The sequence below is a fragment of the Otolemur garnettii genome, unplaced genomic scaffold, assembly GCF_000181295.1.
Source record: "Otolemur garnettii isolate 467f Iridium unplaced genomic scaffold, OtoGar3 scaffold00115, whole genome shotgun sequence".
NCBI lineage: Eukaryota > Metazoa > Chordata > Mammalia > Primates > Galagidae > Otolemur > Otolemur garnettii.
The window spans coordinates 232452-253671 of record NW_003852510.1 but is presented as its reverse complement, the minus strand read 5'-3'; the positions used below and the strand labels follow the sequence as shown (position 1 = coordinate 253671).

The window sequence follows — 21220 nt, the reverse complement described above, 5'->3', positions numbered from 1 at the left end:
GCTTGGGGAGTTTAACGGCCACAACTGGAACTTGGACCCAAGAAGGAAAACATAATGGTGCTAAGTGTTTTTCTTGCATTTTTATCTTTTTGAATCTTCACAGTGAAGATTGCCATCATTACAGATGGCAAATTAGAACTCACAGAAGTCAAGTGATTTGCCCCAGATCATGGTTAGTAAGTAGAAAAGTAAGTGTTTGAGGTGGGGCAGTCTGCTCCAGGGCATGTGGTGTTAAGACTGTGCTTGGTGTGGACCCTGGGTTTGGGAACCCCTTTGATCAAGCACCCGAGGAGATCAGGGTAAGTCTTTCTAGATGTGGAGGCCTCCCTACAAGCTCAGAGGCGCTACACACTCTAAGACAGAGTGGAGCAACGATGGAGCCCCAGATTTGAAATCAGAGGCAAGAACTTCCTTCCCAGCTGCACCTCAGTGAGCTGTGAGACCTTCAGCGACCCTCCCAAGGGCATCAGCTTCCTCATTCATAAACTTCAGATTGGGTTGGATGATCTCTGTGGTTCTGTTGAGTCAAAGACACTTTGATCATAGGAAAAGAAAGAAGCAAAGGGACACATTTAAATCAAGTTGGCCCAGAGCAGTGTGAGAGCCAGGCGTAGAATTTAGATTTCTAAGGAGGCCTCAGAGGATAAGAAAGTAAGCTAAGGGAGGGTCACAAAAAGAGAGAGAGCTGGGAAAAAATCAAGGAGAGCCTACATTCTAAATTTACCAAAAGCTTCTTGAATCAAATCCATGTTTTAAAAAACTGATATTTGCCCATTTGGGGCCAAAAACTCTGCTAGTGATTGGGGTACAGCCAACCTTACAGAATTTATCTTCTGATAAGGGAGTGAGCCAAACAAGTAATTATGGGAGTAATTGCTTACAAGTATATCCTGGGAAGTAATATCTTTTTCTTGTGCTGCTCTGAGCTCACAGGTTGGTGGCTCTCTAGCCACCTCAAACCACATGGGCAGTGGCTGCAATGCAGCAGGCTTTATAATGTAGACAGCCTTGCAGTAGTACAAGAGATGATGTGACACTGCTTCCTTCTCCAGTCTCATGCAATTGTCATATTTTATCTTCCTTGAACCCCTGAGACCCTTAATGATAACCTGAACTGTACAATAACTTCGTGGAACTCTACTGACATCCTCCTAGGCACTACCACCCAAAAGGAAACTTCCTAGACAGGGTAGTCCTCAGCTTCTTTGTGCTTTATAGGAACTAAAGACTTACAAAACCTGGCAACACTGATCATATCTTTTCCTCGAGTTACCTACTGTATGGCCAGCACTGAACTAGGCACTGTTACATTTGCTATTTAATACCTTATAACACCATAATGAAACAAGTATTCTTTTTTTTCTTTTTCTTTTTGTGTGTGTGTGTGTGAGACAGAGTCTCACTTTTTTTGCCCCAGGCTAGAGGGCTGTGGTGTCAGCCTAAATCACGGTAACCTCAAATTCCTGGGCTCAAGCAATCCTCCTGCCTCAGCCTCCTGAGTAGCTAGGACTATAAGTGCCCACCACAATGCCTGGCTAATTTATCTATTTTTTTTTTTTTTTTTTTAGTAGAGACAGGGTTCTTTCTTGGGCTTCTCTCAAACTCCTGAGCCCAAGAGATCCTCCTGTCTCAGTTCCCAGAATGCTAGGATAACAGGCATGAGCCAGTACACCCAGCCAACATAGTCTCAACTATTTTAGAAATGAAAAGACTGAGTCTCAAAGGTTGATAATCCACCCAGGGTCCACCAGCTTAACAAGCAGTATACCCAGCTACAAAATGTGGCACATCAAATACCAAAGTCTGCTTCTAAGCTGCAGGGGAAGAAAGGGACCGTGGAAGATCAGACTAAGAATCTGGGTCCCTTGAGTCAAGAACCTTGGGCTCAAGAAAGCTCGACCTCTTCCAGGAAGCCTTCCCTGCCAATACTTTCCTCTATTACTTTCAAAATGAGACATTTACTCCCTTGGGCTCCTCTAACACACTGATGCCACCAAAGCTCCTCTGGCACTGTACTGGGCCTATCTGTTTACATGTCCACTGTCCATTCTCTTCCAGAAGCTTCATGAGGGATTTCAATTCAACATAATGAGGTTTTTTCATTCGTTTTGTTTTTGTCACACTCACTGAAACTCTGCTGATAGGACGAAGGGGTGGAACCTGACCTGTGATATCTTCTCTGCTGTTCTCTTTCAAAAGATGCCTGAAGTTTACCAGAGTTGGGGAAGCCAGAGGACTCTGCACTCTTCAAGTCCTTGATAGATGTGGGGAGTCACAGACACTGAGAGTGCCAGGGAGCTAGGAAGAGAGGGGGCTTTGCTCAGCTTCATGTAAGTCCTGCTTGTCCCCTTGCTGGATCTCCATCTGCACTAAGTCATCCCTCAGCTGCAGACAGTGATGCAACAGGACCACGTTCTAGAGATGGCTATGCCTCTGAGTAACTAGTATGTTCTAAAAAGTACAGACATCTGGATCCTACTTCAGACCTAAATTTTGGTCTCTCTGGGAGTGGAGCCTAGATGTTTATGCTTTTGAAAAGTTCCTTATTTATTTTTAAGGAGCAGCCAAGACTGAGAATCCTGAGAGAGAGACAAGGATCACAGCCTGACTATGACTTCTGCATCTCAGGGATTCCAACCATTAGACACTTTCTTGGGACTCAGAGAAGGATTCCTGGGGGATCAAGAGTTGACTCCTAAGAGGGTACCACAAGCCTTTCTATGCACTGGACAAATATTTCACACTCCTAGACTCTCACTTGCCTTTATATCTCCCCAAGGATAGTCAGCATCAATTCATCAATTCCTCACCCATACAAGCAGATTTTTCCCTTTGCTGCTCCCTAAACTTAGTGTCTGCTGGGTTTACACTTTTAGTAAAGAAATATAAAAAATCCAAAGTTTCTGCGTGGTGCCTGTAGCTCAGCGGCTAGGGGCCAGGCACATACGCTGGAGCCGGCAGGTTCAAACCTGGCCCGTGGCCTGCCAAACAACGACAACTACAACAACAATAAAAATAGCCAGGCATTGTGGCGGGTGCCTGTGATCCCAGCTACCCAGAAGGCTGAGGCAGGAGAACCACTTAAGCCCTAGAGTTTTAGGTTGCTGTGAGCTGTGACACCACAGCACTGTACCGAGGGCAATGTGGTGAAACTGTCTCAAAAAAAAAAAAAATCCAAAGTTTCCTTATCTTCGTAGGAAAATGATGCTACTTATCCGTTTTAGCAAGACATGTTTCTAATTATTTCTCACTTCAGTGATAATGACTCAGACCAACTTCTCCACACTTCTCCTGCTGTCTTTGTTCACTCGCTCATTTGTTCATTCATGTCTGCACGCCTTTGTAGAAACCTGCCTCCATGCCGCAGGCTGGCTTTCACTGAATTATGTGTGGTGAGAAGTTTACACTGCTTTGTTCCCAACTCATTTTCCCCCCATGCACTCAAAAAATTAGAGTATAAGTTTTGAGAAGGTAGGAATTTTTGTCTGGTATTTCTGTATTCCCGGTGCCTGGGTTGGTGCCTGGCATACAGTAGACACTCAGTATGTATTTCTTGAATGAATAGATACACTGAATGAATGTGCAAAAACAGAAGGGATAATATCCAGTGATTTCTCCCATGTTTGGCAGTGTTCAAATGGAGGTTGGAGAACCATCTGTCAGGGATGCTGTGAGCGAGGTTTTTCAAATTTGAGTAATACGAACAAAATATAATCCCTCTAGAGGAGTGCACACTTCACTGGAGAACAGTGACAGAAAATCAAATAATTACAACAAAACAAGTACTAGATTCGGAAGCATGTGAGATGTGCCAACAACTGACAAGGAGGGTAGGTGTAACACTGCCTGGGATCACCAGGGCCAGCTCCGTGAACCAGGTAACGTTAAATCTAGGTTTTGAAGAATGAACAGGAGTTAACCAGGCAGAAGCCAGCACATTTCAAACAAAGACAATGGGATGCCCATGCTGAAGGGCACAGGAGCCTGAATGAGCTGCGCCTGTTTCTAGAAGGGAGAGCAGTGTGGCTGAAAGGCAGCACTTGAGAGAAGCTGCAGAGTTAAGTGAGGAATTGGTGGTAAAAGGCCTGTGTGCCTGGCCAAGGAAGGTGGGCATGATCCAGGAGGCAATAAGGAACAAACCACTGGAAAGTATTTAATCGGAGGAAGGACAAGATCAATGTTTTCCTCTGGGACAGGCAATCTAGAGTGATGAGTGTGTGGGAACTAGATAGGTGAGCAAAAGCTGGGCAAGACTAGAGGGAGAAAGACCAGTCCAGACTCTCCCAGCATCTGGGGGAGAGATGATGAGGACCTGAACCGAGGCTGTGGGAGCAGTGCTGCTGGACGAAGCATAGATTTCAGAGCTACCAAAAGGAGAATTAATATAAGTTTGAGACCAATGAAAACAGATGATAGTGAAACAGGAATATAGAGGAATGGCAGGGACCAAACCACATCAGGCACCTGTTTGTTCCACCGGCCCTGAAGAGCTTCTCCCAATTCAGAGATATCCAGGCCCAAAGAAATGGAAGCTGCAGGAATCAATATAAAACCATTCAATGTAGACACCTGCTTAGCTTCACCGCTCCCTGTACCAGTGGGACAGATGAGGCCAGTGAGAGTTCTGGGCTCTCCAGGAGGAAAGCTGGAAGTGCCCGGAATTCAAGCAAGGCCTGAGAGTGTTCTTCAGTCTAGTCAAGGGGAAGAGTCATTTGTGGGTTCAATAGTCTGGACTGTGATAAGCTCTGGAGGCGTGCTGATGAAGCAGGTCTGGTTCCCACTCTGAAAGAGCACACAGAAAAGTGCACAAGATTAGCAGCTAAATGTGCGCAAAGGGCTCTGGGACTTCTGAACACCACCTAAGAGCATCAGAGAGGTGGCAGAGCTGGACACTCAGGTCTGTTCCAAATGATAATGCTGTTTCACTCAGAAGAAAATGAACTCATGGAACGTATTGCTCCTGAGAAATAGTGCTAGTTAGAAGAGTAAAAAATGAAAGATCCGAAATATTGAGTTTAACTCAAAGTCCAGAGTAGCCACCAGGAAGTCTGAGTCATGAACAAAAGTATTTGCAGAGCACTTATTATGCACCCAGCACAGTTGAGGTGCTTTGAAGATCACTTCTGCCTGGATGTCTTCTCATATTTATTGAGTGCCAAATATGTGTCACACTCTGCTCTGGAGGCACCATAGCACAGCTCTCACCTGGACTACTGCAGAGCTGCCAGCCTTGCCCCACCCCTGGCAGTCTACTCTCCACAAAACAGCCAGAAATGTCCTTTTTAAATGCAAATGATTTCCAAGTGATTTTGGAAAGATGCATGGAGACTTCAGACTTCTGGCAAGCCTTGGGGTAGAGAGGGAAATGGTTAAAGCCAACGACCTCAGTGAGCAGGTTATTCAGAAGAACCATCAGGCCCACATAGTTTTTGGACAGAAGTTGTGAGTCTTATTTCCAAACACAGCCCCTTCTCCCCACCCTGGCTCTGTCACTGGCACCTCACTTTACCTCCAGAGTATGGCATAATGATACCCAACATTTGTATTACATTCAGCAAGTATTAAATGATACAATGTGCCAAGAGTTCACAAAGACCTTCTCATTGACATGATCTTAATCTTTCTTGCAAGAGCCATCATACCTATGAAGACACTGGGGCTCCGTTAATTGCTGAGTTTCTATGCCAGTAAGTAAGGAAGCCAGAATCAAACCCCAGTGCTCTGTCAGAAGTCTCTTTATACCAGGCCTGAAGAAGTGTGTCATGCTGAAAAGGACCAAGAGAAGTTCCTTCCCTGCAACTGAAAGGAAATCAGGCCTGGGGTCAGAGGGGTGAGAAGCCCAGGGAAGCCTGAGATGGACATTATTCCTGCCCTGCCTCGTTCCCTAGAGAGAAACTCTGAAGCTCTATCCTTTGAGGTTATGCATAGCAGAGGACTGATATCCCTCTGCTCTGCTGCCGAGCCATCAAGGAATGCTGGTGATCGGCCTCTATTATATACATTTTTTTCAGAGCATTCTCCAGAAGTCTAATTTATTTTAATGTCATTTAATTTATCTTAATTTTTTAAATGTTGAAATATAGAATTAAATCATATCACTGCCTGAGTAAAGAACAAATAGAATCTGGCAAGCAGTCAAACTTGTCCCTCTGAGACAAGGCTGGAGAGTTCTCTTGCTCAGTTAACTCTGGACATGCTCTGGGCCCTGCTGCAATAAGAGGACCAGACTCCTCCGACTCCCAGCTGATCTAGCTATTGTCTTTGCAGCTGCACTCTCTCCCCACTTCCCCAATGATTGTCCTTGGAATTGATTCCTCCCTCAGTTTCCTCTGAGGAGCTAACATACATAACCTCAAGATGATTCTTCCTGTCTCACTGGGGAGGGAGTTTGCTGGTATGGTCATGGGCAGGCAGAGTGTCCAGAAAACCACCAAGCAGAGTGGTTCCACCAGCTCTCAACAGAGTCTATACGCCTCTAAGTACATTATCCTTCTAGGGGCTGCAGGAAAGGCAGAAACATAAGAGTTGAGATAGTATGGCTGAAATATTTGGGGGTCTACAGCACTAATAGTTGTTTTGTAAGTGCCCTGGAGTATAGCAGTGGGGCTGACAGGTAAATGCACACTGGACAGTGCCAACCCAGGGCCATCAGGACACTCAAGCTGGCACGGAGCACCTTCGAGGCCTTGCAGATAGCTGAGTGGACTGGTCAAGCTGACCTCTAGAGACCCAACATGAGAGCAAGACTCACTAGGGGCTTCAAGTTACAGCTGGACAGTTGTAAAATGAAAGCTATTGACTGTCAGCACTGAAAGTATTCTCCTCAGGGGGAGGCAATCTATATGCTATGAAACAAGACGCACAGAACATTCAATTACCACAACAGGGAGGAGCTTAAAAGTGAATACATTCAGTTTAAACTCTTTTGATGGAAAAGGAATCCAAGGCCTGGAGAGCAGAGGTGGGGCTTTCCTGTGATTGTCAGAAGGGATGAGAACTGGGATACAACCTCACCACCGATTCAATGCTTCTTCTGTTAATACCAAGTTGCCTGGCTCTTGCTTTGCTTTTTGGCTCCACCATCATCTTCTTTGATGATAAATAGTATAGGTCCCTTTTCTTGACCTTGTTTCACCTGCCTCAGTCATTATTCACGTCTTCATTTTTCGTTGAACACCCACTGGGTTTCAGGCATCATATAACACAGAGTGGGAGAGAGAAAAAGCACTTGGTCCAGGAGAGACGGTAAGCCATATGCAAGAAACAAAAACAAACAGACAAAGAAAACCCTTGCATTTCCAAGTGTAAATGGCTTTAAAAACAGATACTGTGTTCTCAAAATTCACAGGAAAAAGGGATTTCTCCATGAAGCCTTCCCATCATGAAGAAGCATTCAAATTGAACACTGAAAAAGAGGTAGAATTCTTAGGGAAAGGTAAACTGCGAACAGAGGTACAAAAGAAGAAAGGGCATGTTTACTCAGGTGACTCAAGTTTACTCAAATAGGGATTGTAAAAAGTGAAGCTGTACATGCCGTGGGCATCCAGGCCACAGAGGGCCTTGGATACATGGAGGTGGCACAAATGGAAAGCCCTTCACGGTATTTGTGTAGGACAATGACAAGCTTAGGAAGATGTTTTAGGAAGGGAAATTGTAACCATGGTTAAAATCAATTGAAGGAGGGAGAGGTTAAAGTTGGGAAGGTGGTACAAAACTATGTTTTATGGCATAATAATAATGTTAACTACTTCATATAGCTATAGTAAGGATTAAACAGGAAAAAACATGGAAAATACTTTGTAATAGCATAGCTGATAGGTGGTAAACACACAAATATCATTATCATGCAAGAAGTTGTAGCATTGGCACATAAGTAGAGGTAGTAGGGATGGAAAAGAGGCAAATGGGTTTAAAAGACACCATGCAATAGCTGAAGGACAAGGGAGAAGAGTCCAAGATAAATTTGGGGTTTTTTAGCTGGGTGACTGGAAGTAGGTTGGGACCTTCAAAAGAAAGTGGAAAGTCAGGAGGAACAATTCATAAGGACAAAAATGATGCCAAGTTAGTAAAAATTCAATGTGAGGAATTAACCCATCCTCCTTCTTTGCGAGATATGGCACAAGTGGCTGGAAGCAAGACACTGCTTGGAGAGGCAAAGTCACAGACTCTAGGAATTACCCACATTGGAGTGACAGCACAGCCAACTGAGAGACATTGCCAGGAGATAATGGAGAAAGGACAAATTGGAAGGGAGGGCAAAATCTTGAAGCAGAAGTGGGAGAGGGGCCACAGAGAGAATTAGGGAGACCCGGAAAATACAGTGTGAAAGAAGCCCAAAGAGCAAAGTTTCAAGGACCTCATGGTCGATATTATCTGATGGGGGAGGAAGGCAATTGATCAATAGATAGAGATATCTGGAGTAAGTCATTATATTTGGGAGAATGAGAAGTGGATAAAAGTTGGTTGAAAGGCAGAGAAAAGTGAGTAGCAAAGGGTTAAATGGATGAATGAGGAAGTAGAGGTCGAGGATTATTCTAAAATTCTAAGACTTTGTTGATGGCAAGAAAGGGAGAGGGAATGATGGCGAGGAGGAATTAGACAAATGATACTCTCTTTGGGATGGGATTGGTGGAGAGAGAGGATTCTGTGCTGCTGGAGAAAGAGATTCCCAATAAGAGGAGTTGGAGGAGTTTACAAAAGTGGGTAGGGGAGGCTCCTGAACACCAAGAAGAGGATTTTTTTACTCTGAGATTAGTGACAAGGTAGGACAAGGAACCAAATAGGGACATTAAGGTATAAAAGAAGAATGTTGACCAAGCTCACACTGTTTGGCCTCATTTTTCAGAACTTTGAGGTCCTCTCCACTCAAGTGATTTGGAAATTACCATACAGAAGCCAAGGCAGGATTACAGTTTCCAGTACCACTTCTGGATCAAGTCCCCACATGACCCAGTGTTTCTGCACACAACCAGGAAAGCCCTATTTATCGTTCCAGATACCAAGGCAGTAGATGCTGTATGGTCTATTCCAAATTGTGTCTAGGAAGAGATAGAGCTGTTTTCTTAGTAGAGGTGATTCTGTGTACCATATTCAAATACTCTGGATTCTGGAATTAACCTTTATTCACTCTGTATATTATTTAAAAGTCCATATCCATACACATGGGATTCTTCCTATCTAGATGTCTGCTCTATACTCTCTGTGTATCTACACCTGGGTCTAACTCCTTCTTACCCTTCCAGCTTCCTTCTTGAGGCCTTTCCTAGCCCTCACAGATCACTCCATCTCAAATCTTTGAGAGTCTGCCTTGCTCTGCCGCTCAGGAAACATCTTATATTTTCCAGAGCCCTTTCTCCTTTCCCCTGAGGCACCCTGCCCAGGGTTGGGTTTAGAGTGCCCATTCAAAAAACAAATGAACAACCAAACAAACCAAGCTCATCAAAGTAAATTAGTGAGACTTCTTCCTAGAAGGGCATCTCATGTTTATGCACTAAAACAGAAGCCATGTGTGTGGGTTTCTGCAACAGCCGCATCACTGCTGCCTGCTCTTGCCCCACATTCCATGTTGGACAATCTATAATGCTGAGCTGACTCTTCACATCCATAGTTAAAACCTTCCTAACCCCCCACTGGTAAGTGGAGGAGGGTGGAAATGCTTGGCATAGAGCACAAGCCCTTCTAGGTTTGACTCCTGTGGCTTCTCCAAATTCATCTCTTCATTTTACTTGTGAATCCTTTGGAAGAGGTCTTATCCGATTTAGGACTTTGTAAGCTGATCTCTCACCTATAACCCCTCCCCCTCCACTCCCATCTCCTCTCTGCTCTCACCAAAGCTAACTCCTACCTCTCCTTTCTTTCTGGGCTTAGCTGTCCCTACAAGTCCTCATTAAGCCCCTATGGAGAGGTGCTCTTCCCATATACTTCCTAGGCTTTATGCTCTACTGGCAGAAATCACTTTACACAGTAATTGGTCATCACTTGTCCACTGGTTGATGATCCCTGCTGGAATGTATGTTTATGAGGAAAGGGACCATTCTATTTCATTTTCCTCTATACTTAGCACATGCCTGGAAGAGTAAGTGGTTGTTAACTATTTATTGACTAAATGGGTAACTGAATGAATGAACAAATGAATGCTTTTGCTTTTAGAGTCGAATATATTTTTCTGAAGCATACCAAATATTTGGACTTCTAGGCAAAGCAACGAGGCTTGAGTAAAAGGGAAGTTATTCTTCTCTTCTTACCCAACCTTGGTTGTTTAAAGAGATGTCAAGATGTGTGACTCATTCCAAAAATCCAGGTTTCAGGCAACAGTTGGACTACACAGGCTGGAGAACACTGCCCACAATCACTGTCCCTAAATGATACCAATCACTGTGTCCAGAGACAGTATAAGGAACCACCTTGCCCAGCAACAGAGCAGGGCTGGGGAAAGAGAACATCCATCAGTTTCATGGTCTCAGCCCATGGAGGAGCACAAGGGAAAGAAATTGCTTTCACAGGGTCTATTTGATAACCATATTCTCTCTTCTTTGACCAAGAAACTGTGGAGGGCAGTGTAAAGTAGAGATCAGAGGAAAAAGAACAGAAAAGGGAAGGGTGGAACTTGTTTCTCTAATTCCATTAATTCAATCAATGTTCACTGCATGCCTACCTGTGCCAGGCACCGTGCTAGGCCATGGGGATACAATGTGAATAAACAAACACCCATTGATCCTTCTTCCTTCTGTGGAGTTTACTATCTAGAAGTGCACCCAGAATTGCTCAATCACATAAATAAATTTAGTGTGCATTTCTAAGTCACTTTGAAATTATAGATTTGGATTATGGATGTATAATAAAAAGGAACCCCACCTTGTCAGGAAAGGTATGGAAGGCTTCCTTGAGGAAGCGATTAATGAGCTGAGAGCTGAAGCATGAAGCATTGCAGGTGGTGGAAGAACTATAAAGCATTCTGAGTAGAGGGAACCACAGGCATGGCCTTCCCCTATCCATCAAGTTAAAGAACCACTTCAACCAAGTTCAGTTCTGTAGGCTCCATCTGCTTCTTCTGAACCCAATATCTACATTTTATTTCAAGGAAAAGGAAGCTTTGGAATGGACTTGTATGAGGGGACCGTTGACAGAAAGTGTACAATGCAATGAAGGACTGAACTGTGATCAGTCCACGGATCTAGTCTTTCCAGGCTCTGACCATCAGTCTTCCTCATTCGCAGAACTGCACGGCATGAAGGGGCAGGTTTCTCTCACTCAAACTTGGATCTAGCCATAGAGGCCAACAGAAAGAAACGCGGGCGGGAAGCCAAGCACCCACACAGAGTGAACTGATCCCCCTATTTCAGGAAGAGCATGGCGCAGCAGCTATATTTGAAAATCGAGGTAAACAAGAGCTCAGCTCAAGTGGATGGGGCACGACAGCTGTGGAAGATTAATCACACGCGGCTGCAAGTCACCAGGTCGCCAGAGGCCGGGAGGCTTCCCTTTCGGTGCCCCACCAGAAGGCTGGATGCGTTCCTACCACGTACCCACATCCCTCCCCTACCTGGTCCAGCTCACCGCTCCTCCTCCCCCGACCCCTGGGTATTTCTTCACCACCTAGGAGCTCCGCGTCTGGCTCTTAGCTACAGCCTGCGTTTTTGATAAATTGCACCCAATTTCAGTCCTTCTGCCCGGGAGATCTAACCACCAAACGTTGACGGGTATGCTTTCCAATCGCCAGGAAGTGGGGGAGGGGGTGACACAGAGAGACAAGCCGGTAAATTTATGGCACTGCATTAAAGGCATTTGTTCTATTTAATCCCCCTTCCCCACGGTTAAAAATAAAAGACAATGAATTAAAAAGGAAAAACTGATTTTCGCAGATCGCTTTTATCATATCCCCTAGTGGCTCAAGTCCTCCGGGCCGGTCGGCCAGGGCCTGCAGGAGCAGAACTAGCCTCTGAATGAGGGCTGTGGCCGTGTGTGTGTGTGTGTGTGTGTGTGTGTGTGTGTTGGGGCGGCAAGGGGGATAGCTATGTACTTTGCTTCTCTACACCGGGCCCCAGGAGCTGGAGAGCGCAGGGCTGGAGAAACCCTTCTTCTCCCCCGCCCCTCCACCACTTAGGCCGGGAAGCTGGGCTGCAGTTCCCGACCCGCCGCGTTGGAGTCCCGAGATAGGGGTGCGCGCGTGCGTGCGTGTGTGCACGCGGGCGCGCGCCAAGCGGCTAACGCGCTCCCCTTCTAGCCCCAGAACCCTCGGACACTGACAGGAGCACAACACGCCCTGGCACAGGCGGCTCACACATGCACACATGCATCCGGCACTCAACACAGAAGTCTCCCCAATGAGCACCCGCCGCTGACCCAGCAAACCCACGACTCGACTGTACACAGATGGCCGGGCATGTCTTCCTGCGCCCCGCCCCGCCCCCTCCCGTAGACACTCACTATGCCAGACCTGCCCCCCCCACCCCCGCAACACCGCATACACGATGTACACATTCTGGGGCACCCTCCCCCCACTCCTTCTGGTACTAAATCCACAGGAAGGCGGTTCGTACAAATGATCTTGAGAAATAACTTAACACCATCGATGACAACCAGGGACCCTCTTGGGGGCATTCTAAGCCCCCCAACCTCTGCCTCCCTTGTCTCGCCTGCCAGCTAAGGGGGAAGGGCAGGAGGCTCGGCCCCGTTACTCACCGTTTCCTCTCGGCCTCCCGAGCGGAGTGGGCAAGTGAGGGAGGCGAGGAAGGTGCGCGCTGCGCCCGCCGCCGGGCTCCTCACCGGCCGCAGAGGCTCATCGCCCCCGCGGGCTGCCCGCCGGCCGCAGCCGCGTCCGGGGCATGTCAGTCCGCCGCCGCCGCCACCCGTCCACCGAAGCTTGTGGGCTCGCAGCTGTCAGGGAGCTGCGGGGCAGCGCATCCGGAGCGCTAGGTCTGAGCCGGAGGGCGGCAGGGGCCAGGGCGAGGGGGCCTGGGGAGGGGTCCTGCCCAGCGGATTTAGGAGGGAAAGCCCCAACCTGGAGCGCCGGCTGGAGACCACACCTGGGAGAGGCCAGGAGTCCCGGCTGCGGGCGGCCGGGGATCCCTGCGGGAGGGGCAGGAAGGCGAGCAGCCTGGCGCTCCCTGGTGGCTCCGAGGGCCCCGGGCTGGGGCTTGCGGTCGCGTAGCCTGGGCTTTCCCGGGGCTGAAAGCGTGCCGGCTCACCCCTTCGCGCTGTCACGGTGGGGGACGTCTCGGCCTCGCCGCGCGCGGAGGGGACGCGCGGAGAGGCTGGTTTCTGGGCGAGCCCAGAGCTTTGCCCATTAATCTGCCGCAAGAAGCCAAATCAAAAAGCCAATCTCCAAGCCTCCGAAATGAACGTCACCCTATCAGCTGGGAGAGAGAGCCGCACCGAATGACAAGCCGGGCATATTTATCCTCGCGCGCCGAGGGGAGACTTTCAGAAAGCTTCCCGACCCGCAGCGAGGAAGTCGAGCCCGCACCAGCCATTCAGAGTGTCCTCAGGACCGAATTCAGACGGAACCCCTACCCTACGCCCACCCACCCAATCGCTGGAGCCTGGTGCCCGGCGCCTCCGGCTGGGCAGCACTTCGAGACCGCGGCGCGTCCTGACCTGGATTCCGCAGAGTTGGGAGCTCCCGGCAGCAGGCGGGCGCGCGGCACTGGCTTTCCCCTTGTCCTCAGGAGACGCTGCCTGCAATTCCGAAATTAAGTCTCTACCAAACACATCTGTGGTTTTTTAAATATAGTAGGGAATGATTACCCAGGCAGGGTCCACCCAGGCCTAGAGGAGGAGTCGAGGGGGATGGAGGTTGCCAGTGGAGGGAAAACAAAACTCTTTTTTTCCCCCTGTCTTTTTCTTCTCTTCTGGGTGCAGAACTCAGCCTGTCATTTTCTCAACCCAAATCAAACAACAGCTTGTGAGAGACGCTTGGGTGAGCTCTGGTATGTTGGTTTTTGGGTTTTTAAGGCTAAAAATAAGAGGGGGCTGCTTCCCAAATTGCTGCTTACTCTGGGCCTGGAGACTGGAGGAGAGATGGTCCTTTGATGTCACAGCAGGACTAGGGCTTTGGGGCTTGGCTCAAGCAAAATGTACACACGTAGCCTTAAATCAGATGCATATAATTTCTGCTAAATTTGTCGGTCCTGGAGGCACGAGGGGTGGGCAGGCCTCTCTGAAGAATGGGGTTTCTTGCTCCTATTTTATCGGGGACATGAGGTAGATCTAAAACAAGCACAGTGGCTGGCCTGTTAGCGACACCAGTGCAGATGGGACAGAATTTAAGGGTGGGAGGTTGTTCTCTCAGGCCTCTGCTGCTTGAAATCAAGTACCAGTAGACCAACAATTCTCACCAGTGATCAGCATCTCCGTGGCGCCAGCAGTGGTGCTAGGGAATCCAATTGTATTATCTCATGTCATTCTCAGGAAGCTCTATGAGATAGGTACGGTCACAAATTCCAATTTTCTATTGAGGAAATGAAGCCTTAGGGAGGTTAATTAACCTTCCCAAGCCTACTGTGCAGCAGAGCAAAGGATTAGGATAAGGGAAAAAACCAATCAATCAGAGATGTGCGGATAGGACAACAGTGTGTGCAACTTGTGGGATCCCTGGCTTTCCTGCCCAGATGCTCCGGAATAAGGTTTGGCCCAAAGAGATTAAGTGGGCATAAGGACTAGAAAACCTCTGAGCCTGGGATGGTATGAGTTCTTTCCTGGTCCCTGAACGCAATGCTCCTTTAGTAAGTCATAAGAAAGTTTCTGTCCTGAGTTTGAGTCGCGGTTAGGATAACTTTCAGACCTCTAAACACTTACGAATCTTGAATCCAGTTAAGATTAAGGCTGAAACCCTGACCTGGAAAGGTTTCAATAACTTCTAAAGCTATGAGATTTCAGGATATGTCCGTTAGTGAGATTTACCTGTGTCTATTTCCATGGAAAGTCACAATGCTGACTGGTCTACAGTCAAGACCAAGAGATTGATGGTGAGCATATAATGGGTATAGCTTTTAGGGAGGGTGATTTTGAAAGATATATCGAATTCTTTTTTTTTTCTTTTCTTTCTTCTTCTTTTTTTTTCTTTTGAGACAGAGCCTCAAGCTGTCCCCCTGGGTAGAGTGCTGTGGCATTACAGCTCACAGCAACCTCCAACTTCTGGGCTCAAGCGAGTCTCCTGCCTCTGCCTCCCAAGTAGCTGGGGCCACAGGCGCCCACCACAACACCTGGCTATTTTTTGGTTGCAGCCACCATTGTTGTTTGGTAGGCCCAGGCTGGATTCGAACCTGCCACCTTAGGTTCACTTGAGCCACAGGCACCGAGCCAATATATCGAATTCTTTAAAGAATGTGAATGCCTATGACCCAGGACTTTTACCGGAAGAAATGTATTCTATGTCAATAATTAAGGAGATGCTCAAATATTTAGTTACAAGGATATTCATGGTAGTGTTTGTAAGAGTTAAAACTTGGAAACATCTTAATTTTCCAACAGAGAGAATTGGTGGAGTAGATCATGTTGAGTTGATACAAGGGTGTATTTTACCACAGTAAAGATGCTGATGTAGCAATCTATGTTCTCACAGGGAAAATATATGAAATGATATATTATTGAGAGAGGGGAAAAAAACCAAACCATAGAGGTTTTCATTATATATTATTGAGAGAGGAAAAAAGAACCAAATCCTGGCAGCATAGCAACACCAAAATGGTAACTATTGTTTCTTGGTGATAGGATTTCTGGTGATTTTCTTTTTCTCTTTCGATCAACGTTATTGAGGCATAATTTACATACAACAAAATTCACCTATTTTATGTATATAGGTTGATCAGTTTTGATAAAAGTACAAACAAGTAGAGCAACAACCTCGATACAGAACATTGTCACCTCCTCCAAAAATTCTTTCAGGCCCCATTGTACTCATTGCCTCTCCCTACAAGCACCAATGATTTGCATTCTGTCAGGACAGATTAATTTTGCTTGCTCCAGAATTTTCTTTGTCTTACTTATTGATATCCATTACTATTTCTTCAATGAATGTTACTTACTCTCTAAAACTGCAACAGCAACTCTGCATTCTGAGCAGAAATATGGAAATAATAATAATAATAATAATGATAATAATACCCGCCTCATGGGATTGCTGTAAGGATTCAGAGAGATTATAGTTTCTAGTACAGAGCAATTCCCAAATGTATGTTAATTCTCTTCCTTCCTCCCCTACCTCCCTCTACCCCTTAATCCTGCTTTTTCCCCACTCTAAGTTCTACAACCAACTTTCATATTGGCCTGTGAAGTCTCACTCCCCTTTAAATTCTGAACAGTCCCACATTTTTTCCTCTCTTTTTTTGTTTTTATAGCTTGAGAACTTCTGCTCAATCACGTTTTTTCCCTCTCTGCTACATGCGTAAAGGGTTAGAAAACATTAAATTTGGTGACAATCTGCCTCCTGCTTCTCCACTTCCGTCATTGTTTATTTGTTTATTTCTTGTTGGTCTAGAACTCTGTGAGATTTTCCCAGGAAAGCCAGCAAGCAGGCTATTTATCATTATCACTGGGAGCAAGAGCCACAGATCTCATTTTCAAGTTGTGAGGCCCAGAGATGCTAGGGGATTCAACCAGTCACAGTGCTTAGTAAGAAACAGACAGAATTGTAGAGTATCAGAATTATAGACTTCAGAATTTATGGACTGAATTGTGTCCACAAAAAGTCATATGCTGAATCCCTAATTCTTAGTACTTCAGAATATGACTGGACTTGGAGATAGGGTCTTTAAAGAGGAATTCACATTGAAGCTAGGTCATTAGGGTGTGCCCTAACCTAATATGACTCACTGGTATACTTTTATGAAAAAGGGATTAGGACACAGATAGACAGAGGGCGACCTTGTGAGGACACAGCAAGAAGGAGGCCATCTGCAAACCAAGGAGGAGAAACCAAATGTGCTGACACCTTGATCTTGGACCTCCGGTCTCCAGACCTGAGAGAAAATAGTTTTCTGTTAGTTAAGCCACTGTGTCTTTGGTGTTTTGTTATAACAGTGCTAGAAAACGAATGCGGAATCGAAATATTCCGGCTGATTCTGTGAGTTCCTAACATAGAATGTCCTTCTTTCTTTAGAGGGTGAGCAGCAAGCCATGGGCAGATGGGCTGTATACTAGGAAAGGACTATGCAGCCTCTTGGTGATAACCCATGATTTACCATTGTACCCCAGAACTCCACAAGTTGGTGCATCTCCAGAAGTGAAGCCTAAGGCACTTCCCAAGTAGCAGACCTGTCTACCCTGGCTACCATTAGCATCTGGCACCATCCAGTGCTGCTTCTCACAGGCAACTTATGTGCCAGTATTAACCTTATTATAACTTTTATTTCCAAAATTTGTCACTTAATGATCATTCTTTTTTCCTTTAATAAAATCATGTATTGCGTAGAACATGCATACAGAAGTGTGTACAAGTCCTAAGTATAAGTTCAAAGAATTTTCACAAAGCAAATACATTTTACTTAATCATCACCCAGATTTTATTTAATCATCATCTAGAACAAAAAATGTTACCAGTTCCCCAGGTGCTCCTTTCAGCCCCCCAATCATGGTTCCTCCTTCTCTACCAAGGGAACTCCTGACTTGTCCTGACTCCTAAACTCATACAGTAGTCTTATGTAATTTGGGGAGTTATATAAGTGGAAGTACTATTGGGACTGGGTTCTTCGCTCAACACAATTTCTGTGAGGTTCATCCATATCGTTGTGTGCAGCAATAGTTGGTTATTTTTCATTGCTCTATATTTTCTTTGAATGAATATGCAAGCGAATGTTTCATTCTTCTTTTGATTGGCATCTAAACTGTTTCCAGTTCTTATTATTTTGAATAATGCTGCTGTGACAGTTGAATACATGTCTTTTGGTTCACACATGCACTTTTCTTGGGTATATACCAAGGATGGAATCCCTGGCTCACAGGTTATGTGAACATGCATCATTCTTTGATAAGGATAATTTTCAGTCATTTGTATCAACTTATACCCTCCCCTCCCAACATTGTTTTGTCACATTTTTTTGGTCAGCATTTAGTATTGTTAGCTTACTTAATTTTTTAAATTTCAGTACATTTGCAGGTATAAGTGTTTTTTGTTACATGGATGAATTATATAATGCTGAAGTCAAAGCTCAAAAAAGGTGTACCCATCACCACACCGGAATAGTGTACATTCTATCAGATAGGTAAATTTTTAACTCTCACACACTGTCCCCCTGCCCCTTCTTAGTTTTCAATGTTCATTACAGAACTTTATTGCCATATATACTCCTCACTTAACTCCAGAGAGCATGAAAGCATGTGAGAGCATGTGGAAGTTGTTTTTCCATTCCCAAGATACTTCACTTAGGATAATATTCTCCAGTTCTATCCAAGTTGCTGCAAAAGACATGATTCCATTTTTTTTTTTTTTGCTGTGTAGTACTCCATGGCAGATACATACTACATTTTATTTATCCACTCATCAGTTGAGGAGCACTTAAGTTAATTCCACATCTTTGCAATTGTGAATTATGCTGGTATAAATATTTGGGTGTGGGTGGTTTTTTAATAAAATGGCCTCTTTCCTTTGGGTATAGTGGGATTGTGGGATTGAATGGTAGGTCTACTTTTATTTCTTTGAGAAATCTACATCCTGTTCTCCATGGAGGTTGTAATCTGCATTCTCACCAACAGTCTATAGGCATTCCTTTTCACTGCATCTGCACCAACATCTATTGTTTTTTCACTTTTTGATAATGGTCATTCTGATAGGAGTAAGGTGGTATCCATTGTGGTTTTAATGTGCATTTCCCTGATGATTTGTGATGTTGAGAATTTTTTCATGGTTTGTTGGCAATTTTCATATCTACTTTTGAAAAAAAATCTGTTCATGTGTTTTGCCCACTTTTTTATAGGGTTATTTGCTTTCTTCTTGATGATTTGCTTGAGTTTTTTATAGATTCTAGATATTAGTCTTTCATTAGATGTACAATCTGTGAATATTTTCTTTTATCCCATCTATTTACTCTGTTGATTTTTCCTTTGCTGTGCAGAAACTTTTTATTTTAATTAAGTCCCATTTATTTATTTTTACTGTTACTGCATCCATTTGGGGGGCCTTCACAATAAATTCTTTGCCTATGCTAAAATCCGGGAGAGTTTTTCCCGGCTTTTTTTTTCTAGGATATTTATGGTTCCAGGTCTTATTTTAAGTCTTTAATCCACCCTGAGTTAATTTTTGTATATGGGCAAGATAGGAATCCAGTTTCATACTTTTGCATGTGACTCTCCAATTTTCCTAGCACCATTTATTAAAAAGAGTGACTTTGTCCCAGTGTATGGTTTTTTTTGGGGGGGGGGCAGGGCTAGGTTTGAACCTGCCACCTCTGGCATATGGGGCCAGCACCCTACTCCTTTGAGCCACAGGCGTCGCCCAGTCCCAGTGTATGTTTTTATCTGCTTTGTCAAGAATTAGTTGGTTATAGTTAATGGTTTTATTTTGGAGTTCTCCATTCTGTCCCCTTGGTCTCTGTGTCTACCTTTATACCAGTAGCATGCTCTTTATTAATATAGCCTTGCAGCATGATTTAAAGTCAGGTAACATGATGCTACAGGTTTGTTCTTTTTGCTTAGGCTTTCTTTGGCTATTCGAGCTTTCTTTTGGTTCCATATGACATTTAGGATTACTTTTTTTACGTCTGGGAAATATGATATTGATATTTTTATGGGAATTGCATTGGATCTGTAAATCACTTTAAGTGCCTTAGGCAAAAGGGCCATATTAACAATGCTGATTCTTCCATTTCATGAGCATGGGATGTTTTTTCATTTGATTGTGGCAACTATGATTTCTTTTGTTAGTGTTTTGTAGTTCTTCTTGTAGAGTTATTTCACCTCCTTGGCATCTATCAAAAATGTTTTTGAGTTATTGATTTGACTCTTATCAAACGTTGTCTTGTTCCAGTTCTTGGAGGTAATGTTTTCAACTATTCCCCATTCAGTATGATGTTGGCTATGTGTTTGTCCTATATGGATTTTATTATTTTGAAGTATACTCTTTTTATGCCTCATTTGTTGAGAGTTTTTATTTTAAAAGGGTGCTGTATTTTATCAAATGATTTTTTTTGTATCTATTGAGATAATCATGTGGTTTTGTTCTTAATTCTATTATGTGGTGATCACATTTATTGATTTGCATATGTTGAACCATCCTTGCATCCCTAGGATGGAACCCATTTGATCATAGTAGATTGCCTTTTTGATGTGCTGCTGAATCCTTTCCTGGCTTTCATATTAGGGTGATACTGGCATCGTCAAATGAGTTAAGGAGGATTCCCTCCTTCTCAATGTTATGGAATAGTTTCAGTAGGATAGGTACCAGTTGTTCCTTGTGGATCAGGTACAATTTAGCTGTGAATCTATATGGTCCTGGGATTTTGTTTTGTTAGTTGAGTGATTTTTTTTTTTTTTTTACAGAGCCTCAAGCTGTCCCCCTGGGTAGAGTGCCGTGGCATTACAGCTCACAGCAACCTCCGACTCCTGGGCTCAAGCGAGTCTCCTGCCTCTGCCTCCCAAGTAGCTGGGACCACAGGCGCCCGCCACAACGCCCGGCTATTTTTTGGTTGCAGCCATCATTGTTGTTTGGCGGGTCCGGGCTGGGGATTCGAACCCGCCACCTTAGGTGTACGTGGCTGGCGCCTGAGAGATTTTTTATTACTGTTTTGATCTTGCTAATCATTATTGGTCTATACAGGATTTTTATTTATTCTAGGTTCAAACTTGAGACGTTATATATTTTCAAAATATTTTATCCATTTCCTCTAGATTTTTTAGTTTGTATGCATAGAGATTTTCATAGCAGTCATGGATGATCTTTTGTATTTCTGTGGTATTAGTTGCTTCTGATTGAGCTTATTTGAATCCTTTCTCTTTTATTCCTGGTTAATCTAGGTAGTGGCCTATCAATTTTGTTTATCTTTTCAAAGAACCAACTTTTTGCTCATTGATCTCTTGCATTGTATTCTTTCTTTTTGGTCTGCATTTTGTTTAATTCTGCTCTAATCTGTTATTTCTTTTCTTCTGATAGCTTTGGGTTTGGTAAAGTTTTTATATTTTAGCTTCTTGAGATGTGACAGTAGGTTGTTATTTGCATAATGTAAGCTTTTAGTGATATGAATTTCCCTCTTAGTACTACTTTTGCTGTATCCCAGAGATTTCTTTGAAG

General features: G+C 44.6%; 1 protein-coding gene across 5 annotated transcripts in view; it reads right to left on the bottom strand.

Annotated features, from left to right (window-relative positions):
* Positions 1 to 13371, bottom strand: part of SLC8A3 (solute carrier family 8 member A3) — a 140184-nt gene extending 126813 nt beyond the window's left edge. For all 5 annotated transcript variants that reach the window (XM_003797355.1, XM_003797356.1, XM_012809859.1 and 2 more), the window contains exon 1: positions 12682 to 13371. The gene's annotated coding sequence lies outside the window, so the exon portion shown is untranslated. The remainder of the gene's footprint in view (positions 1 to 12681) is intronic.
* Positions 13372 to 21220: the final 7849 nt, after the last annotated feature.